General features: G+C 51.0%; 1 protein-coding gene and 1 long non-coding RNA gene across 5 annotated transcripts in view; one reads left to right on the top strand and one right to left on the bottom strand.

Moving 5' to 3' along the window:
- GATAD2A (GATA zinc finger domain containing 2A) overlaps positions 1-21,576 on the bottom strand; it is a 46,402-nt gene extending 24,826 nt beyond the window's left edge. For 2 of the 4 annotated variants that reach the window (XM_082071958.1, XM_082071961.1), the window contains exon 1: positions 12,604-12,738. The gene's annotated coding sequence lies outside the window, so the exon portion shown is untranslated. Of the gene's footprint in view, positions 1-11,112; positions 11,235-12,603; positions 12,739-21,497 lie in introns of those variants that run through there. The other 2 variants (XM_082071959.1, XM_082071960.1) reach the window with 2 other exon arrangements.
- LOC309449674 lies at positions 12,792-19,908 on the top strand. The gene is made up of 2 exons (XR_014185983.1): positions 12,792-12,888; positions 19,422-19,908. It is a non-coding gene; the product is annotated as an uncharacterized lncRNA (long non-coding RNA).
- Positions 21,577-22,107: the final 531 nt, after the last annotated feature.

Here is a 22,107-nt window from a genome sequence, read left to right as displayed (position 1 = left end):
CGGAGGATCCTCCGGCATCGGCTCTATGCTGGGGAGCCGGTGCTCTGCGAAAGTCCTCCCGACACAGAGGAAAACGGTCCCGCGAACGGGCTCGGCGGCACCTTGGCGGCAGCGTCTCCCGCGTCCTGGAGGAGCTCGGCTACCGAATCGTATTTCCGAGGCTCCGGCCAGCCTCCATTTTTAACGAACCGTAGCATTAAACTCCCATAGTGCCCGTGTCATGGGACTAAAATAGTTTTCATCTTGCGAGGACACCAGAAGAGCGGTTTAACCGCTTCAGCGCCGCAGGACGCGCCGACCCGCGCTCGGCACGTGGACGTCCCCACCGAAACCCGCGGTGCTGCTCTGGATCGGCTCCGTCCACGGCTCAGCCTCCTCCCGCATCTCCGAGACGAGAAGTTGGCACCCGCAGCACACGCTGCTAAGGAGAAAAGGCTAAAACGCCTGTAAAAATATTGTGAAGGATCGATTTGGAAAGCGTGTGCTCAGGGAACCTCACAGGAAGCGGGCGACTAAACGGTTAATGCTTGGAAATGAAGCTCTGCCCGAGCAGCAGCTCTAAGAGCAACAGCTCTAAGTTTTGACAGCGTTTCCAGCGGAAAAAGTCACTGCAGAGGAAGCGATCGCAGGGCTGGATGGGGACCCGCGGGTCCATGTGCTCGGTGTGGGGACACTGGGGACATTGGGGACACCTGTTGGGCAGCAGCTCCTCCACCATCCGAGAAAACGACATCTTTAGCGTCCCATGGCTCCGCTGTTCTTTCAAAGGTTCTTGTTTAAAAAGAATTGTGGCTCTCACTCCGATACAGCAACTTTTAAAAACTGTAACACGTGAAACGTTCAACAACTTAAACCCAAACCCGAGCAGCATCTCCTGCCAACTCGCCAGAGCAGAAATGGGTCTGTTTGCTCAGAGCCCACTTGGGCACTTGGGGAGGGTTTTTCTCTATGAAACAATGACAGCTGTAGATCAGAAGTTTTAGCAACATGACTGAATCCCATCAACACTATCTAGAAAAATGATGATCCAGTAAAATTCAAGGGAGATTCCACCCATGAAACAGGGTTTTAGAAACATCTTCAGTGTAAGACAAGCTATGGATTCTAAGCAGATTAAAGCGGTACCTATGGCACAGGTAGCAGAGCTGAGCGGGACCGCTGTACAAACCTCCTCCCGCAGCCCAGATAACAAAACTGCTGGATTTTTTGGAAGGCTGAGCAAGCTGGTCAGCAGAGAAATGGAGTCGCATTTCAGTGCAAATATTGACAGACAAGGGGCTGGCTTCTGTCTCATGTGCTCAGGCTTTACTTCCATAAATATTTTTCAATACAAGCGTAAAGTCTTCAAAGACTTTGCTGGCCTAGAAGAACTCGCGAGTATCCAATCTGGGTTTTTTAAAGCATGGAAATACCAGTTGAAAGCATTTTTGTACGCTTCGAAAATGCAGATTCCTCCCTGCCATGTGTTTCAAGAGAACTCAAGGAAGAGCCGTCGGATAGAAATAATGGTCACGTTGTGATTCAGCACAAGCAACCGTCAGGGGTGGAACAGCCCCGCTCTGGCTTTGGTGAACGTGCCGATCCACCCTGTACCTGCCATTTGTTGGTGTTTCTCCAAATATTCAAGTGTTGCTTTGTACCTCCTGTGTGCCCAAAGCTGCAGGTGAAAGCTCAACACCCCGCTCTTCACTTTCAGCCTCTTTGCAGTGAAATGCCACCTTGTCGGGAGGAAAAAAGCTCCTTTCAGATGCTCATTAATACCCGTTTATTGTGCACAAGTCAGATTGCAAATAAAACCGGTGACAAATTAAGAGTCTCCCCGGCTTGCTCCTGAATCCCTGCGCCAGAGATAACCCCCCCGACTCCTCTCGATACCATCAATACCATTTGTAATTACACCCTCCCGATCGATGCCGGCATTCGCGGGGCTGTAGTAACCCTGTAGTTGAGCCGGTGAGTAGCCGGGATGGCGCAGCCGGCGAGGGCAGCGCTTGAGACGGCGGCACAAACCAGAGATGGAGAAACCGCCCGCTGTTCCCTCCACACGTCACCCAGCGCATCCTTTGGAGAAGCCTTATTTCCCAGCGCTTGTGCTCTGGTGGATACCAACTGCTGGTAAATCACACAGAAGCGCTCGCAGGCCTTGGAGTAGAAACCCGGCTTTACTTCTTTACTCGATCCCTGCCGCTCGCCCACACCAACACGCAGGGAAACGGGAAATCTCGGAGTAAATTTTCCTCAGAAAATCCTTTTGGGACAACACCGGTATAATCTAATCTCTTGCAATCAAAACTTACTGTTTTGAGACCAAAGCACAAACGCGTTTTGACTTCTCTTGTTCTTAGTCTGGAATATCTCAGTGGTTAATTCTATTAGTGAGCTCCTTCCTCCCTCCCCGAACAAGCTTCACAATCTACCTGCGTTTTACCGAGATTACGCAGAATTCAGTCAAACGCGGATACCTGGAGGATGCAAAGACAAAGAGGTTCCAATAACGCAGTTCAGAACCAAATAATCAACTCCTAATGCAATTTGTGTCTTCAAAGTGCGGGCTGAAGGGCAGCAGGTACCCAGATCTCTGCAAAAAACCTCTTATTCCTCAAGAAGTCCACAGGAAACCATCCCAAGACACTTCAGCTTCATAAAAGTTCAGAGCAATATGTTACAAAATGAGCAAGAGAAGCTGCTATTTCTAGATGAAGTGAAGCCCAGAGCCAGGCTTTGGGTAGAGCAGTTTTAGGTTGGTTTTCAGAGCTGTATCCCCTTGTGCAGAAGCATCTGAGCAATTTCATGTTCTCACTCAAAGGAACAAAGGGGCACGTTAAGGAATTAGGGAAATCCGTGAGTGAAACAGAGAGAAAGTAGTACTGTTGCCATTAATTTCACAATTAAAGTGTGAAACAGGAGTTAAGTCAGAGAAGGGATGAAACCACCGATTTACGAGGCTGCGCTGGAGTCAGGTCCGAACACTTTTATCCGTCTGTTTCACATGCATCCAAGTTAATCTTTGTAATTACTATAAGTGAGACCTGACTCATTAAGTCAAAGTATTTGCAAGAGGTCGACTTGCAGAACAACAAAAACCACCCGACGCGAGCACCACGGGGCCCATTTGGAGAAGAGGAACCATAGTATCTGCTGTGGAGCAAAAGGAGAGAACACCACCAAGAGCTAAAACCAGCCTGAAGAGCTTTGGTCTGGGGGTTCTTTGCTTTATACATAGCACAGTTTGAACTCTTCTTTTTCAGTTACTCTGTATTTATGGCCAATGATGTTGGTCCTCACCCAGGGCCAAGATCTACTGGGTTCATTGGGTGAGCAAAAAGGGCTCACATCACCGAAATATTTGTCATCCAGACCAGCAATGGGAGCAACACGCCGCCCTGTCACCCTCCATCCGCACCGGGCCGTCCCAATCGACCGGATTTAATCAAGGTGCCGTCTAATCACCCACCGGTGCCGGATCGGTGTATAGATGTGTTTTTCAAGAGCTGGAGTTCCCCTGTGCCGTTCCCAGCTGTGGGATGTAGTTCTGGCAGAGGATGGGGGTGTCTCTTCCATGCAAAGAGGCAGCGTTATGAAATGCACTTGCAGAGCTGTTTGGCAGAGTATTAAACAGGCTGAGAGGGGTGAATTTATCGTCCCTTTCACCGAGCGCTCAACAACCCCAAGGAAGAAGAATGGAAAGCTCTGGCTCTTCCCTCCTTAGGACACAGGCTAAAATGAGCGGCATGTACAACTAAAAAGAAAAAAGTGGGTGGCAAATCATTATTTCTAGCTCTGGTGGAAAAATCTGTTGTACTTTCATGGATTCAGGTGTGTTTGTGCTCTGGAATCGCAGATTTGAGGCTTTGCTGTGCTCACCAAGTGGCTTTAACTGGGCAACCTGATATCAACTACAATACAATACTTGATTGGTGCCTCCCTGGCTTCAGCATCAGCGATGGAAAACACATTAGCAACCTTTTTAATTATCCTTTTTTTGGGGGAGCTCAAGATACCATCCTCCAGTACCGACACGTCCCTCATCTCAGTTGTAGGAGTACGTTAATAACCCATAAGCTGATAATTTTGGAGCAGCAATTTTGGCTTCCCCGACCATATTATTTACAAAGCGACCCGAGGGGGTGTGTGCGGGGAATGACACTGTTCAGAAAGCCAAATAAGGGAACGAAATGGCAGCTTGGCAGGGACCCAGCGGCCACACCTATTGACGGGGAAGCCGAGAACAGTCACCATCATTAATTAATCCCGAAGCCCAGGCACACTAAACTCCATCTGGATGCAGAATGCAGCCCCCACCTGAAATCAGTATTAAAAATAAGGCCGGCTGTGGGGCTGGTGTTTCACCCCCGGCCCCGCAATCGGACAAGGAAACAGATGTTGTCGTTGTCACCCATGGGATCAAGAAGGGATTTTAATTCTGAGCAAACCTGGAATGGTCCCTGGACCCAGAACGAGCAGAAAGTGAAGAGATACCGAAGATGAGCAAGATGAAATGTGGTTATTTCAGTGGCTTCGTGTAAAACAACATCCAACTCCCACAGAAACACGAGGGCGTTTTGGGTGGAAAACAACCAGTGTCACAATTACGCCAAGCGACATTTTGCAGAGGAGATCATCTTATTGAGTTTGCGTATCTGAACGTCCTAAGGGGTCAATAACATGAGCAATATTAAAATGAGGCTTATTTAATTACTCCTGTAGTCTTCATCATCATAATTCTCGGGCACCTCACAGAAATAAGTTACCTATCAGGTCTTAATTGAGAGGATTCATGCGCTTTTGTTCCCCAAGCCGCTTCAAAGTCCTGGCTGCTCGTTAAACCATCACCTTCAGGTTTAAAAGCAGTTTTTGGTGCAACAAAAGGAACGAACACGTCCCTCTCCGGATACGTTTGCTGAAGGGAGGAGAAAAAGTAGGAGACGCTGAAATAGTTTCTACACAAACTAACAGAACAAAGGCGGCGGGTGAGGAGCTTGAGGTGCTTGGTTCTCCTGCCCAGCAGAGAAGGGCACGGCCACAACCACACTATTTATCAAAAATATCAAGCCAAAAAGAGTTTACGCTCTTCAGAACGCAAGAGTTCTAGAGCTTTTCCAGCCACAGAATACTTTACATAGGCGCCACATACCAGAGCATCCCCAAAGACAGTGTTGCTCACTACCTTGTGTTGCGTTACCAATGGATATTGCTGCTTTCTTGGCTTTCCCATAAGTGGTGTTTGAAAACTATAGTCTCTCCGCTCCCAGAATAATCAGGCACTTCTTTTCCAAGACTCCAACCTTAAAAACAACCACGCAAACCAGCAGAAAGCAAAGCTGGAAGCCCCTCCTCAACAGCATCATTTCACCAAACCAGAACACTTTACATTGATACTGCGCCCGGGTCCCCACGGGTGGTTCAGCGTGTTTGGGGACACGCGAGTACCTAATTCCGCCGGAGACGGGATTTTCCGAGATCCTATTAAACCTGAATGCCTGCGGTTTACCGCCGCTAATTCTCGCAGGCATTTGGGAGCTCGTGATGGCGCGGCCGCTTCGAACACGCACCGGGCACCGCGAACGGGCGCCGCTCAACCCGGCATCCACGGGACACCCAACGATTCCCTTCTCCAACTCGACTGAGTACCCGGGAGTCTTCACTGTTTGAGGCATCAAATCAGAAACAAGAAACACGTTACCCAGCAAGCGTTCTACCGAATTAAAGAAAAGAAGAGAAAATCAAGGCTTTCTTGAATGGCAACTCCTATAGTCTTATAGGTAGTGAAATCGGGTATTTGTACCCCAAAGTCAACAAGACTGGTCACATCAAAATCTATGTCAAGACTACCTGAAAACTCAATCAGTGCTTCATTTTCTTTTCCCATTGAGAAGCTACATAATAAGCCTTTATTCCTTCAGCTCCAGCAACCTGGCACTTTAATGCCAAGACCCCACCATAAGCTCCTGCTAATTTTGGATATTTAACAGAGATGGGAAAGAAGAAAGAAAAGGCTGCCTTGCGATCAGCTCCCTCTTACACACCCATCATCGCATCTCCATCAAATACGATGGAAAATACCACCACTCTTTTGAGGTGCCATTGGACACTCTTAGAAGTTGTTGTTACTCACTTTTGTCTGAACTTTGAGTAACATTTACTGTTAAAGAATTAGTAATTATACCCATTTATACTCAGCTGAAGGTACTTTAGTGCGGGGGAGAATGGCGTTTACCTCATGTCAGGGCTCATCTGCCTTACGTGAGAGCTCTTTTATGGGCTTTATTTCTCTTGTTCCCATCCCTCTGGCTCCCATTCACGCCAGGGCAACAAAAAGCAGATATTGCTGTGGTGACTGGAAGCGTGGGGGACTCCTGGGCCACACTTTTAATGTAGTTTCACTCGTGTTTATACAGGAATAAGCCCAAATCGGTGACGCATGAGACGCCAAAAGCAGCAGACGAAGCGCTCACGGGCTCATCCCTTTCGTGCCGCAGCGGAGTTCACTACAGGGCACCGCAAATTAGCAGGGAAACCGCGTTCGAGCGATTAGTCACCTCGTAATTGCCAAAGGAATCGGGGACCAACTCCTGTCCTTTCCGGCAGCGCCGCAACTTCACGCCAGATCACCTAGGACACCCCACTTGCCGAGGTCGCAGCCAAAGCGCCTCACCTGGAGGGGCACCCGAAAACAGGCAGGAAAACTCCCTTTGCTCTTGCAAAATCCCGGTTGTCTTCTGTTTGTTGTTCTCTTTTGGAGGAAAAAATCAAAAGGAGAGGGAAGAGAGAAGGAAAAGCAAAGTGGGAGAATGAAGAGGCTGAAATGCTTAACTCAGAGTGTAAAGAAAAAAGGGTAAAAACCAGTATTTAATAAGAATGAATACAAACAGAACAGATGGAGATAAACTCAGAGACGTGCGTGTTAAACAGCTCCTTGACACCTGAACCACGACACAGACCACTCAATATATTCTGCTTAACACGAGCAGCACCCGATAGAGCTGCAGAAAACTTCTAAATGGGATGTATGGAAAGAAACTCTGCAGAGGCTGAGAACTCACCCGACTTGTGCACATCACCTACACAGACACCACGTCCTGATGAACAAACACCAGAGTCGGGGCGAACTCCCCGTGTTGGGGCGCAGGGTCTGCACGTGACGCTCCTTCCCGTATTTGTGTGGCCTTCGGCGTCTGTGGCCGGTTGTTAAATTTTACTCTCCAGACCTTTCGAATGTTTGCATTTCCTAACACGGCAAACTGGCCTTGCAGATTGCGAGGGAAACCTGACGGCTCCGTCTTCCCCCTCTCCTCCTCTTAAATCCTACCGGCAATTCTCATTGGAAAAATAAGATGACAGGAGGCTTAGATAATTTCAAAAGATAAAAGCTAAAGAAGGTGAAGATTAAAATAAAAGGAACTGTCGTTATAATCCACGTTTTGCACGCTTCATTTGTAACACACGCTTATATCCACTTTGCACATGGGATGGCCAAGGCATGGAGAGCTTTAAGTCACTCACCCCAGGCAGTATGAAACTCCTACTTTAGTGAAGAGAAGGAAACAGAAGTGAGAAAGGTCTAGCACAGCACACAGGACATCAGCCGGATGGACTTTCAAGATGCAGTAACAGGGACAAACACTGGGGACCTGCCTATGATGTCGCACCGGACCCACCAGCCCCGTCCTGCGCTCCAGCTGCCGCAGCAACACACTCAAACCTTGTTTTCTTAAGAGCCAACACATCAAAAGTGCCCAAAACTTTCTTGCTAAACTTTGATTTTGTCCCGTACAGCCTAGATGGCCTAATCAGATCTTTATTTTTCCTCCAAACGCCCTCTTTGCTCAAAGGGAACGAGCTGTGCTTGTGAAGCCAGGCACAACGCTGCTTTCCAGCACAGCAAGAGCAGCATAGCGGACAGTGGGTTAAACAGCCCCAGCGCTAACGAAGAGGTGCTCTGTAATTAGGAGGTAGGGAAGCTCCACCGGAGGATTCCTCCCTGCCCGGGGTGGCCACAGTCTCCCCAGGTGATGCCCAACAGGTCACACACACAAACGGCCGCAGGTGAACACCAGCGCTTTACTGGTGCCCACTGGAGAGTCCCGAGACCTGACACACCACAGTCAAATACCAAAGAGCACAATTAAAGGCGAGGAAAGGTGGAAACGCTGCTAAGTGTGGGGGGAAGGAAGAGACAAAGTGCTGAGCAGCAAAAAGCCAACATAGGAAACTGCGTATTAATAAACCTGAACCTTTGTTCTGTCCCTGTCCTGTACCGCTTGCTTCAGGCAATTCGCTCTCCTCTTCCCCACCTGAAAATGGGCGTATGATTCACCTGACAGTGGAGCTCAGTGATGCACACAGGGCGACCCGAGCGGCTGCTAAGCAGATAGAAAATATCCCAAAGAAATGAATAACCTCCGAAATGCCAGGTGCTGCATAAGGAACAGAGCGGGGTCCGCTGACTGAGCGAGGGTCAACGCCCCGCTGCCCCAGGTAAAGGGATGGCACGGAAATGCAGACACGGCCAGGGGGAAGGGGCCTGGAAAAGTCTAAAATAAAGCTCCCCAGCAAGTCTTGACACCAATCAATCATAATATGAATGCATAAATAAGCACAATGTCTATATATAAAGTGCCAAACTCTGGCTTGTAAGTTTTAAGGGCGCAATCTAAAACAAGCAGCATGGGACAGCCTGATGAAAAACTATCAAGAATAGACTTTCAAAGAAGAATACAACTGAGACTGGGGTTTTCTAGTCCATCAGTGGCATGTTCTTCCCTGAACATGCATCTTGTCTAATTCCAGAAGAGGAAAGAGTGCTCACAAACCCGTTTTCCCCCCAATCAACACAACACGCTAATGACACCGCACATGCTGGTGCACAGGCTGTGCTGTGATACCTCCGCCACCAAGAGCATCACACAAAGGCAAACGTTACTTCCCCAAGTCTAAAAATAAGTCCACCATATTTTCAGATACCACAGTCTCCAGAAACATTTGGAGGGGAAAAAAAAAAAAAACCCAAACCACACAGTTCTACGTTACTTAGACTATTATTGAAAAAGATACAGATTGGAAGTCGAGAAGTGCCTGGAACGGGGCTGTAATGTTGGTCATTCTAAGAGGAGGAATTAAAAACCTTCACATCACAGTTAGGTTTGCCTTTGGTTTTTTGTATTTTAATTCAAAAGGGGAATGCACACGTTGCATGTTTTTTCCGAGCTTTTTTGCTATGACCTACGGTACCTACAGCCGGGATAGAAGCCTGTACCTGCGCAGGTACGTGTCTCACACACAAACTGCACAGGGCGTACAACTTTATACCTCAGAAGACACATAAAGAGGGAAAAAATGCATTGAGAAGTTTGCGGTTCAAAACACGCTCAATGAAAACAGTCTAAACGCAGCCAGCAAAGCAGCGTTTTCCACCCAGAAGTGTGACATCGAGTGCCCCGTCCAAGCAGAAAACCCGAGCTCCGCCAACCGCGGCGGCACCTTCTTGGTTCTGCCCTTCCAGCTTCTTGTGCCACACGTCAGAACTTTCGGTTAGTTGGCGACTGGCCGGGGACTTTACAACAGAGGTACCACCGAAAATGTCAGATGGTCTCAAGTGTGGCCTCATCGCATCTGAACGGATTTTAGACGTAGTTTTAAGAATACTTCCAGCATTATCCAAAAGATGTCAGAAGCTGGCTTCCCTTAGTTCTACCCTAAGCCTCTTTCCCTCTTCTGCCCCTAAAAAGTAGCATAGCAGAAGTGATGCGGTGAGAAAGTAAGGATGCTTATAGCCCATACGGATGTGTAGGGCTAACAAAGAGCACACCCAGAAATAGAAGTGTAAGACCATAAGACAGTAAGCCCAGAGTTCCTCCCACAATTACAGGTCCTTTACAGCAAAGGGATAATTCCAGTTCAACCCCGAGGCTGCACACAGAGGTCCCTATGGGGGCCAAATGTTGCACCTACAGACACGTGCTGCTGTCCGGCCAAAAAAGCGATGAAACCCTTCACCTCACCTTGCACAGCCTCACAACCACCACACAACACAGCAGAGCTGTCCAAATTGGAACACATGATTTTAAACAGCTCTACATATGACTACCGGCCTGTAATTACTACAAAAAAGTCGTAACGCAGCTATATTAAGTTACAGTATTAGCATAGTGCCACTGCATCATCCACCAGCGGTGTTGCATCATCACCCACTGATGTAACCTCATGACTATGTAATGCTGGTAGGGATGGTTTAGCTACTCCTCTGCGTTTCCACCTCTGAGGAAGGAGCAATGTGTTCGGCTGCCTCTATCCTGCCCCGCTGCTGATACCGAGCGACCAGAGATACAACCCAGTGAAACTCAGCAAGGTGGTTGTCACCTCAAGCACAGAACGTGGTCCTTTTCACATTCACACTGAGTTCACCCAGATCACGTTAACTGGTAATAAATCCACTCTTTTTCCAAGTTAGGAGAGCATCAACCTGTTGCTTATGCACAGACAGCACACGAAGGGGTGAGTTTTCACAGCCTCAGCGTCACATGCCAAGCTGCAGAACCCTCCCCATTTTCAAAACCAGACAGTCAGAGGGAGAAAAAACAAACTCAATAGTTCCCAGCCCCGAAACCAGCGTATTCTGTGATCCTATCTGAGATACCTCACCGCAGAGCCTCGCTGCCTCCAGGATATCACACCCCTTTTTTTGTCCAGAGCTTGACAATCCAGACGCACCAAAGGCTACGCCAGCGGTAATGGAGCGTGATGTACAGGAATACGCTGTCCCGTACACGTCACGATCTCGGGTGGCTGTGAGGTGGCACTCGGGGGTGACGCCCCTCCACACCGAGCGCTGTCCCCAGTTACAGTGCCCGGGGGGGGCTACCGGCCTCCCCACAGCCCAAACGCCAGCAGGCATCAGCGCAGTATCACCGCTACATCCCGGCAGGTTCCATCCCGAGATTTGGTGAGACCGACCGATCACGTGCGCAGCGACGCAACACCCAGGAGAGCCCCGCGGGGTTCTGACACAAAAAGCCTTCCACGTGCTACGCATCCCCCTTCCTTTCTGACTTTCTTCTGCCTCCGGTCCCCCGCCACCACCGACACGTCTCTTATGCTCCTGCTTCTTCCTACCCGTCTCCTTCCACTCGAGACGCCGGTCAATAGTTTGTCTGGAAGAAAGCCGGGTTCTGCTCCCTTCTCCTGCTGATGTATGGCAGCTTCCAGCCTACTGGCATGTCTCTTATTCCCCAAGGCCCCTCTTCGTTTCACTTCCTGTGTAACCGTCTCTACCAGCAGCTCCGCTACCTCTGCTTCCAGCTGCATTTGCAGGCAGGCAAGGGAGAAACGTGAAAGTCAAACACCTGCAAAAAGAAGCTGGAAACGAGGTTTAGGGCCATGCCTAGAAATTAGTGTTGTATCCCTCAGCTTAGGAGCCTCTGTCCTGGGGAAAAGGGGTTTTACTGCACAAAGTACAAAAATGGAACAGCTTTAGGCAGCCAGAGAGAAAAAGACAAGTAGAAGTAAAGCCTAAGATACATAGTGAGTGTAAAATAAAGGAAGCAGATGCTCTAGAGAAGTAAGTAGGTGAATCCCAACTCCTGGGCTTCCCCAGGTTTGCCGTTCCACAGCAGTAAGCGATGCCAGGCAGTTCCCAGTCCCCGAGCCCCGGCGAGCACCGATTCCCGGACCCCTGGGAGCTCCGGCCGCCCGCTCACCGGGGCAGCGCCGCTTCCCAGGGACCATCCCGAGCGGGGCCGCATCCCGAGCGGGGCCGCATCCCGCCCGACCCCTCCCGCGGGCGCTCGGAACGTGCAGTAATGGAGACACAGGGGCTAGACCTTCACCCGCCGGCCCGGCCGATAACCCGGTTACCGACACGGCAGCGGCTGCGTGGCAGGGGGGCGCAGCCCCGGTGCACCTTGAGCCGCAGGAAGGGCGGACGGGCGGGGACTCTTATTGTGACACGGGCCGCAGCCTGGCCGCCAGCCGGGCCGGTGCCACGGCGGGGGCTGCCCGGGCCCGGGGCGGGGGTGCCCGGGGCGGCCGCTCGCCCCCCCGCCGCGGGGCCCCGCGGGGCCGGTCGTGCCGCCGTGCGCGGGGGGCAGCGGGGGCCGGGGGCGCTCCCAGCCCCGCGCCGGCCCGGGTGGCGGCGGCGGAGGAAGAGGAAGCAGGCACGGCGGAAAGCCCGTAACAACTTTCCGAAACAAACGCCTCGCAGGCTGCCGTCCCAGCACCGAACAAAAGCCGGCAGCGAGCCCGGGCTCTCGGCCCCGGGGTTCGGGGGTCGCCCCGCGCCCGCCAAACTTTTCGTTTAGCGGCGAGGATGCACCCCGGGAGCCCCGCTGCCCCTCTCCTCCCCGCCGCAGGCAGCGGCACGAACTCCCTCCCCGGCAGGCGTTAATCAATCAGTCCGCCCGGCAGCCGGACAGCAGGACTTTGCACTTTTCCCCGGCTCCCGGGGGCTGCCCGCGGCCCCCGCACGGCCGGGCTCTCCCGGAACTTCCCCGGGAGCGCACACACGCATCCCCGGTTGCTGCCGCTCACAAATAACTCTTACGGCCGCCTCTCCCTCCCTCCCCCAAGACAATAAACCCAACGAGAACTTTTAATCTAGGAACTCACACAGCCGCGGCGCTTCCCCGCCGGTGCCGCTTCGGGGGCTCCCAGCGCCTCGCCGCCCCCTTTTTTCCCCCCGCCGCCAGGGATCCCCCCGGCTATTCCTCTCCGCCGCGGTTCCCCCTTGCCAAATAATGCGCTTCTCACACATGGAGTCGCGGCGTCACTCGGCGGAGCATGCGCGGCGGCGCTCCCCGAAACACAGGGCGGCCCCTGTGTGGTGCGGCGGGGACAGCGGGGACGGCGGCGGCCGCACCGCCCCGCGCCGCTTCCGGGCAATGGTGGGAGCAGGTCTGTGACCCGGGGCGCCATTGGCCGGAGGGGGGTCGCGGCACGTGGCAGGCGGCGCGGGGATTGGCTGCGGCGCGGGGCTGGGGGCGCCGCCGCGGGTCCCGCCGCGCCGCCCGGGGGCCACGTGGAAGCGGCGGCGGCGGGAGCGGGGGCGGCCCCGGCGCGGCCTCCGCGCCCCGGGTATTGTTCCCGGAGGGGGCTGCGGCGCGGGCAGGGCCGGCGGCGGGAGCGCCGGGGACACGGATTGTTCGCGGGGGCCGTTTGTGTTTTTCCTTCCTGCTGAAGGAAAAAAGGGGGAGCGGCGGCGCTGCCCCCGCGGCCGCCCTGGCACCGAGCTCGGGGCAGATGGCGTGTTCCGGGCGGTGCTACCGATGCTCGGAGGCCTCGCTACCGGCGGGGAGGGACGGGCTCAGCTCGTCTCCGAAATCGGTCTTAAGATCAAAGTCCGAGAGAGACGATCTGAGCTCCGCAGGCTCAGGAGAGAAACTAGAAACACCCGACACTAGAAATCCCGATTTTCTTCCACCCGTGAGCCGGTCCCACGGCTGCCGACAGCCCACGGTGGGTCAGCAAGGAGCAGAAAGCAGCCTCAGCTGTGCCAGCCCCGATCATTGCGAGCCCAGAAACCAAACCACCCATCTACATCCTTCCAACATCATGCACAGAAACACTACCAGAGCCTAAAGAGAATGCCTGCTTTCCTCCTGCTTCCATCAGCTTGCTTAAAACATTGAAGCAAGTGATTATCTGGTAAATATTTCCGAGTAAGTGTGGTTTAAGACCAGCTACTGATTACTAATTTTTCTTTTTTAATAAAGACTGCCTTCTCTTTGGGGCCAAAGCTGAGATTTTAGCGACGAGGGGACAGTACAGGTGTTGCATTGAGAGGGACTGTTAATAATTCAGTCACCTGGACAGTCCATCACTGTCGTAATTGCTTAATAGAGACACAAGCTGATGTTATTTTGATGACAATCAAATGTGGCGAGTTAGTGGCTCTATCAGCAAGAAAACACCGATACCACAGGCTTGGGTATTCCTAGAAATACGTATGTACGGTGAAGTAACTTGTTTGAAACATGGTTAAAGTGAAGTGAAACTGGTCCTAAGCTGCTTTCAGAAGGAAAATTCTATAAAACTGCAACCAAACAAGGAAAAAAAGCCAACTGAATTAATCTACCTGTATCTGTCAGACTTTGAAAGAGTCGGGATCTGAGGAGGAATTCTGGAGGTACATTAAACTTGGCTTCAGAAAAAAATAAAGCTGACGCTACTTAGGTCCAAACAAAGCAGACCAGGCATCTGAAACGGTAATTAATAAATGGTATCTTATCCTTGTTTTCAATCTATAAACATCTTTGCCAGGTAGAGAGTATTTGCCAGTAGGAGCGTATTGCTAAAACATTATTAAAGCAGTCTCCTCTCCCATTTAAAACAGCACCTAAAATCTTCACAGCCAAGTGAACCTGAATATCCTCCTTTTTGGGACTTTGTACCCTCTAACTAAATACTTGGGTGCTATGCATTACCTTTATTAAAAAAGGCAGCATTATTAACATTATTGGATTTTAATCTAAATCAAAGACTACATTTAAATGAAAATCCAATAGTTCAAAATCAGAGAAGCTATTTCTGTGAAGCAAACAGCTCGACTCGTGCAAATCCATCCCGCGTTACGCATCAGACGGCGCAGGGCCGAGCGACGCCGGTGTCCCCCCGTTTCTCCCCCGGATTAAAGGAGCAGAGCCCGGGAAGCGGCGCAGGAACGCTGAGCTGGGCGGGCGGTGTCACCGTGTCCCGGGTGTGTCACCGGGGTGACCCGGCTCTGAGGAGGCGCAGCTGCATGGCGCTAATGACGCCCGAGCGGCCCCGCGGGGACGGGTCCCCGGGCGGCCCTTCCAGACTTCTGCGTTTTTATAAAGGTGTATGACAGAGATCTAACCCAGCAAACTGCCTCCAACACTTACTTGCGTGTGATTTTCATCTAAAAATGCAGTGAAACCCCAGAAAACCACACAAATACTCGTTCTGACAACCAAAACCGATTCTACTTTAAAGCCGAACATCTCATCGCAGAAGCAAAATTTTGCTGGAGCCATAAAGTGCAACTATTAAAATTTTCTTCCGAAGGTATTTCCCACATTCCAAATGCAAAGTCTACAGATAATATGGATCAAATACTTCATCCTTCCTGGATATTTTAACACTACGCTGTCTAGACTCTTCATACCACCCAAGACAGCGCACACGGGGAAGCTCATTTTACTGCAACAACAGCAGAATTTGGTATTGGGATGTCAGAAAAAAACCCCAAACAATTCAGGCAAAATTCACAAGTGTCCCTAAAGGAAGAAGGAAAAGTGAGGTTACACCTTTCCTCAGTGCCCATCAGAATGTAGGTCAAACAAGAAGCGAAGCTCAAGCCAGATCTGTTGCACTTGGTCATCGTCCCGCAACCACTGGCAGATGCGAGACGTGGGGGAACACGCTAATATTGGCACAGCGAACAGGCCAAACGAGTTCTGACGCTCGGGAGCCGATACGCGGCTTGGGAAAGGCGGAGAACGCGACTCTGGAGTCGCTCGAGGAGACAAACGGGTGCTCTTGGACAAGAAGAATCGCAGACGCTTCAGGGTCACTATAACCTGCACCGCCGGGTCCGTCTGCCTGTTTCCCACCCACGGGGAGTTAACGCTCAAGCGCAAAACGTTTTCTGCAGCAAAGGTGGAGGCGAGATGGGCAACAATCAAAATTCCGTGGTCTAAGTGTGACCCTAAATAGAAAGGGAAATTAATCTTTCTGGAGCTGGAAATTAAAGATCAGTAAGTTGTGGAGGAAATGGGGAAAGCAGCAGCAGATGGAAATACTGCCATCCCAAGATGGGATGTTATCCGACCCTGACTCTAATAGGCACTTTTATGGTTGGAAGAGGATATATTAGGAGATTTGCTTCAATTCAACAAGTGCTTTATGGACTATCGATTTTGCTCAGAAGTGGGGGAGAACAAAGTTCACTGAGTGTTGCTTTTATTGCAAGATCTGCCAAAGAACATCTCAGCCTCGGGAAAACTGGTCCACCACAGGCCGTCTCAGATCGGTTCGTCCTGTGATCTGCAGCTTTGGACACAAATGTTTTGCTGGCAAACAGTGAGTCAGAGCCACGGAGCCATTACTTGAGGGAACGGCTCTAAACAAGCACCTCAGCTTGTTTACTGATCGCTGTCACGTGGCTCATCAGGACTTGACCCTGATTAAAAGAATTTACTAGTTGCAGAAAACTCTACAGACCTGGATAATTCGATTTTCTGCAAGTTTTAACTGCCACAAACAGCCCTGTGAGAAGCGGGAAGGGCGAATCGGTGGGTGGGTTCGTGCTCCCCTCCTGCTGAGCTGGGAATTTTCAGGTTATCAAATTTAAAACTGAAAGGGTTCGAAAATATTTTCGAGTAGGATTTGTGTTCATCCACCAAAGTGCGTTGGAAATTGCAGGAGGTGGTTGTTACTGACTCCAGGCTGTCATTGTTAATAACACGTCCTTATTAATCAGATTTGAACAAACCTCCCAGTCAGTGTTTACCAGCTGCCAAACTGGACACAGAAAAGCCTGATTCAGGGAGGATTTTTTTACAGTTCAGACTCTGCAAACTCAGGGTTTCCGAGCGTGCAGGGGAAGCCTTTTACAAGGTAAACGGCTTTGGAGTTGCAGCCCGAAGAACTCCACCTAAATTCCAGATGTATTTGAGCAGTTCCCAGTAGTTTATTCTCTCAATCCAGCATCAGACGAGATTCCTAACAGAGATTAGTGCTCGCACAATTGGGTATCTGTGTGGGCGCCACGGCATCCACAGTTCTCTGTGGTCTGACAGACAAGAACTGGCTAAAGATCCTGAATGACGGGGTCACTGAGAAATAAAGAGTTAATAGAACAGATTCTGTATGAGTTCTCACCTTCTTTTTCCAGTGCTAAAGTTTTGAGGAAAATAGATACAGGATCCTCCAAAACATTGTCAGGTTACTCTTACTTTAGATTTCTTTAAATGTGCAGCCAGGCAAACGAGTGGTGCTCTCCCTGCTGCTAAAACCCACACTGTGCACGGCCACTGGGGCTGCTGCTGTGTAAAATCATCCTTTAGCTGAATTAGCTGCAGTCTTTTTTGTTTGCGTGTTTTTTAACTGAAAGTAAATCCCTTCCTAGCCCCAAAACTGGGACTACTGGCTTGCTACAGACAAAGGCACCGAGCGAGGTGCTCACCGTGCAAGGTTAAATTTCAGACTGCGATTAACCTCAGCACACCCATCATCTCCAGGACCGAAATCACGGTCGCTGAAATCCAACATAGAAGTCTTGCAACAGAGATGAAAAGAACTTAGCACAATCTTGTTTTAAAAGTGACGTCAAGAAAAGGTAGATAAAGAGCAAAAAGGAGGAACTTTGAGCAAAACACATGCAGAGTTCTGTCCATTCAGCGAAATGGAGCATTTTCCTCGGCTGTGAGAGGGAGGGCCCAGTCGTCCCTGGATTCCCAAGCGTCCACCCAGGGCTCAGCACCGCACTGAAACTTGCATCCCAAGACAACCGCGCCATCCTGCTACAAAACCATGTCCTTCATTGCAATCGCATCTAGTCACATTTTTATCATGTCAAGCCCAAGCAAGTCACCTGCACCTCTCAACCAACCTTCTTTTAAACTTTCGGAGGTGAATCAAAGTTTGGCGGTTCAACATGATCTCAGTTCGCTACAGCTCACGTTACTTTTAAGAGATGAACACTCCAAGTCCTTTGTTACCTGTAATTTTCAAGGGCTTTGTGAGATGCCAACAGAGCTTTACCATGAAGTTACGTTACAAAGCTGAAGGTCTGAGGAAGCACAGCAGGGTTTTACTGATCTAAATCAAGTTGACTAGACAGACTGTTATTCGGAGTAGGCTGCATTTTGAAAAGCTGTACTAGGTCAGTTCCATAACCTGCTTTTCTGCTGAAAAGCAAGGAGTATAAATTAGATTCATTTCTAAATTTAGGATTGATGGGATCGGTCATTACTGGTCTTATTTTTTTCAGGCAGATTTCAAGGGAAAAGTAATTCATAAAGCAACTACCACTTCTTGCTCAGAGTTTACAGAAGTCCTAAGCTATAAATCTCAGCGCACTCATTTGCATTAATTGCTGAGACCACCTTCACAGAAGTAACATAGAGCTTGTATTGGAAGATAAGGGGCTTTTTCTTCCTAAATAATCTTATATGTAATAGTACTTCACAAATTACATGTGGAGTTTGCCCTGGTCTTTCTGTTAGGAAATAGAGGCTGTTCGATGGGAACAAGAACCAGCTGAGGAAGAAGAGAAGAACACAGGCTTTGGTAAACTGTTTCCTGATTCTCTTGGTGCCCTCACGAACAATCAGATACTTCGTTAATAACTGCAAAAAAAAGGACAGCCCAATTCTTATCATCGGGCTCTCTGGAGATTTGACATCCTTGGCATTGTATCCTAAGAGGAAGGAAATTTCTCACTTCCCCAGCTATTTCAGTTATATAAATCAATTGTTGAAGGATAGTTTAACTAGTCTGCACATAGGAACCAAGGCAGCTGGATTTGGGCTCAGATGCTCTTTGGAGGTACTGATCTGTAAATTAAAAGATAATGTTTTGTTACTTATATGCATGTACATTGAAAAAAATGGTGAAATCTAATAGGTAGGAAAAAAAAACCCTCCTTGATTTCCTACTGGCAGGCTCAATGCCATGTCTGTCTGTTCCCCAGCTGTTTGATCGGGGTCCTTTGGATCCAAAGCCCAGGTGTTGTCACCAAATACCGACAAATACCAAATATCCCCCTCTCATTTTCTCCAGCCTCCTTGGAACTTCCACATCTGACCAGCTGGGCAAGTGAGTTCAGTTGCATCGACTTAAAGAACTTTTAAGAGACTATTAGTATGGGGGGGATTAGAAGATGGCAAAGAAAAAGCTGCCATGGGCTGCAAAAACAATGGAAAGATGGAAGAATCCTGCAAATGCCTTTGGTAGCGCTGTGAGCATAAGGCCACTGGTTTACTATGCCAGGCAACCAAAAATGCAGGTGCCATTCCAGTATTTCAGCTTGTCACCAACACCCGGGTTGTTCCCAGAATGGATCCTACCACTGGGAGACATTTTAGGGTTGTCTCTCCTGTTCCCTTGAGAGTGCTGCTAAAAACACGGCTGTGACCCTTTGAATAAGGCTCCACTTTTAAATTCCCTTCCCACCTTTGGGAGACTGTGATGACACACATGCCAGGTCCTCCAGAGACCCAAGGGTCTCCCTAAATTCCAGGTGAAGGTGTCGGGGTGGGAAGCAGTTGATCCCCTTTGGCCCAGACAGCTGAACTCCATCGAGATACGAGACAGCAGTTCTGCCTCTTATGTACAATCCTCGAAGCACTCAGGAGGGAAACTGGAAAATTAACTTTGCATGAAAGCTCACTCACATTCTTTATGTAGCTTTAAAAAGCAAAGATAGCATGTGTACTTTTTTAAACTATTTCTTTTTTTTGTAGTCCCCAACTCGTTGCTCATAGACAAGTTTCTTCCTGCAAGACCCTTTGAAATGGCTCAGGGTAACAGGAAATTAAGATGTTTCAAATGAGGCCGAGTGGGAGACGCGGAGCAGCCTGCAGCACCGCGCTTGCTGCACATAACCCCCTGGATTTGGGGAGCACCGCACACGGGCACCACTGCAGCTGTGGTTGTGGGAACATCACCTGCTTCACTGTCTGAACAACCTGGGTACTCAGGTGCATGCAGGACGTGTCATTAAACCCCTGAGAAAGGCTGAAAAAAAAGAAGTCATCTGTACCATCAAGGCTGAGATTAGAAGAAAAGCTCAATTTACAGCTTAGAAGAAGACTGCCCGCTAAAAATACGTGTTTTCTTTCTTAAAACTTGGTACAGTCATGAAAAATACTGAGGTATTTCACACAGTTTTCTTCGCATTTAATAGTGTTTTGTATTCAGCTAGTTCAAATAAATATTTGTACCGCCACTTCCTAAGTTGTTTGGGAGTTATAGCTAAAGGTCCTTCTCAAGTTAACGCAAAAAGAAAAGCTTTTTCCTTTCCCTTTTACTTTTTCTCGTGTTTGGAATTTTCTGCTAAAATGCTGTGAAGACTCAAAATTTGTAAAGTTCTTCTGTAAACTTCTAAATACTTAAACTGACAATATTCTCTTACCTATAGCAACTGCCCCAGCGTATGCAGCTCATACGCATGCTCCCTTAAGAGTCTCTCTAGCTTTTCACCACACTTAGCATAAAGATGGGGGGAAAAAAAAAGTGGGAGATAGAAAATTAATCATGAATTAGACTCTTCAGAAGCCCTGTAGACACGTTCTGTGAACCATGGCAGGTAGCTGGGGGCGAGGAGAAGGTGGCAGACCACAGACAGGATATAACTTTATTTTGAATAGAGCTTGTCTTGCGTACAAACTAAATCCCCCCCCAAAGTAGTACAGAGATAAAACGCTACCAGGAGAAGAAAGCGACCGAGGCAAACGCAACAGCGGTGGTTTAAAATTTGTGAGAACGAGCCTGGATCTCAAAGCTTTGCGCACAGAACCTCCACACATCTAGACACAGGGGTACAAGGACTCCTCTTTGGCACTGGCCCCACGCAACACCTCCATCTTAAGTCCTGTCACGAATTTAACCCCTCTGGCCCTCTCCAGCACGCAATGAGTACGTTTTGTTGCCGCTGCGCGGCTCCCCTCGCCCTGCCCGTTCCCCTGCCTTCCCGGGGACACCAGGACAGCCCCGTGACACAACTTTGTCCGTTGCTCTAGTGCCACTTTTCTCTTGCACTGGGCGTCGTTTCCCCCCCTGAAGCACCAACTCAGGCTTCTCTCCGGAGTCCTGGTACCTCCGTTCCCAGACAAGCTGCCCAGTGTCCCCAGCAGCACCCGGCCTGTCCCCTTCGCAGCCGCCTCCACCCAGCCCGGCCCCGGGAGCCCCAAGTTTTGTGGGTTTTTTTTGTTTATTTTTTTTCCCGGATGCCCCATCTTTAGCATCGGTAGTTCCCTCCCCTCCCCCACTTCCCCTCCCCCCGCCTTCCCAAGTCTCGGGGACTAATAATCTGGCTTTGCTGACATGCTCTGGTAGCTGTGCCTATCGGGCAACTCCCAGGATGCACTCCTGGCTCCTCCCTGGCACCCCCTCGCCGTGCCCACCCTCCGCGGGCACTTCCCCAGCCCCTTTCCCTCCCCCCGCTCTGTGAGCGCCCCTCCCAGGCCCGCTCTTCCTCAGGCCAATTCCCCAGCGGCCCTCCGGGCCTTCCCCTCCCCCGCCGCCCGGGCCCCGCCGCCCGGGCCCCCCCACAGCCGTGTCCCGGGGGGCGGCCCCTCGCAGCCACCTCAGCGCTTCGCCCCCCCCCCCCAACCCGCGCAGCGACCCCCGGGCCGCCCTCTTCCACTCAGCCTCCCCGTCTCCCCCCCCCCCCCCGCCCCGACCTCGTTCCTCGCCTCCTCACTCGCCCCCTTCCCCTCAGCCCCGCTGCCCCCTCACCCTCGCCCCCTCGGGGTGTGTCGCCCCCCCCTTCCCCGGTCCCCCCGCCCCGGGGCTGTAGGGGTGGGGATGTCACTCACTCTCCTCAGCCCCCTCAGAGCCGCCTCCTCCTCCTCAGCGGGGCCCGGGCCGGACTGGGGCCGTGGGGGGAGGGGAGGCGGCTCCCTCAGGTGGCCACTGACAGGAGGAGGGAGGGAGGGAGGGAGGAGGGGGCTGCGCGCGCAGGGAGACCCGCCTCGCGCCGGGCTCCCCCCCTCCCGTCCCCTCCCCTCCCCGTGCCGCCCCGCGCGCCACCGGCGAGCGCGGGACTCCCGGGGGTGGCGCGCGCGCCACCAACCGTCACCTCCTCGGGACGCCTTTCCCGCCCACCCCGGTTGCTAGGCAGATTTGGACAAACTTGCTGCCTGGCCCCGCCTCCTGCACGGGCCTTTTTTTTTTTTTTGGCGTGTAGGGCGTGGTTCTTTTTGAAACGAGTTACGGACGGCTGCGGCGCCCAATGAAAGGTTGGGGTTGCGCACGCCGCTATCCAATCGCAGCTAGAGTCCGCCTTCGGACCGCCCCCTCAGTGGGGGTGCGGAAAAGAGGCGGGGCGGCCTCTTGATTGACGGGTAGTCTGTCCAATAAACGCCGCGTGGCTCTGGGTGGGTGGGGGAACGGAAGCCAATGAGGAGAGGGGGCGTGTCCCGCGGC

The sequence above is a fragment of the Streptopelia decaocto genome (assembly GCF_964273445.1).
Source record: "Streptopelia decaocto genome assembly, chromosome: 24".
Classification (NCBI taxonomy): domain Eukaryota; kingdom Metazoa; phylum Chordata; class Aves; order Columbiformes; family Columbidae; genus Streptopelia; species Streptopelia decaocto.
This window is presented reverse-complemented; position numbering and strand designations above follow the sequence as displayed.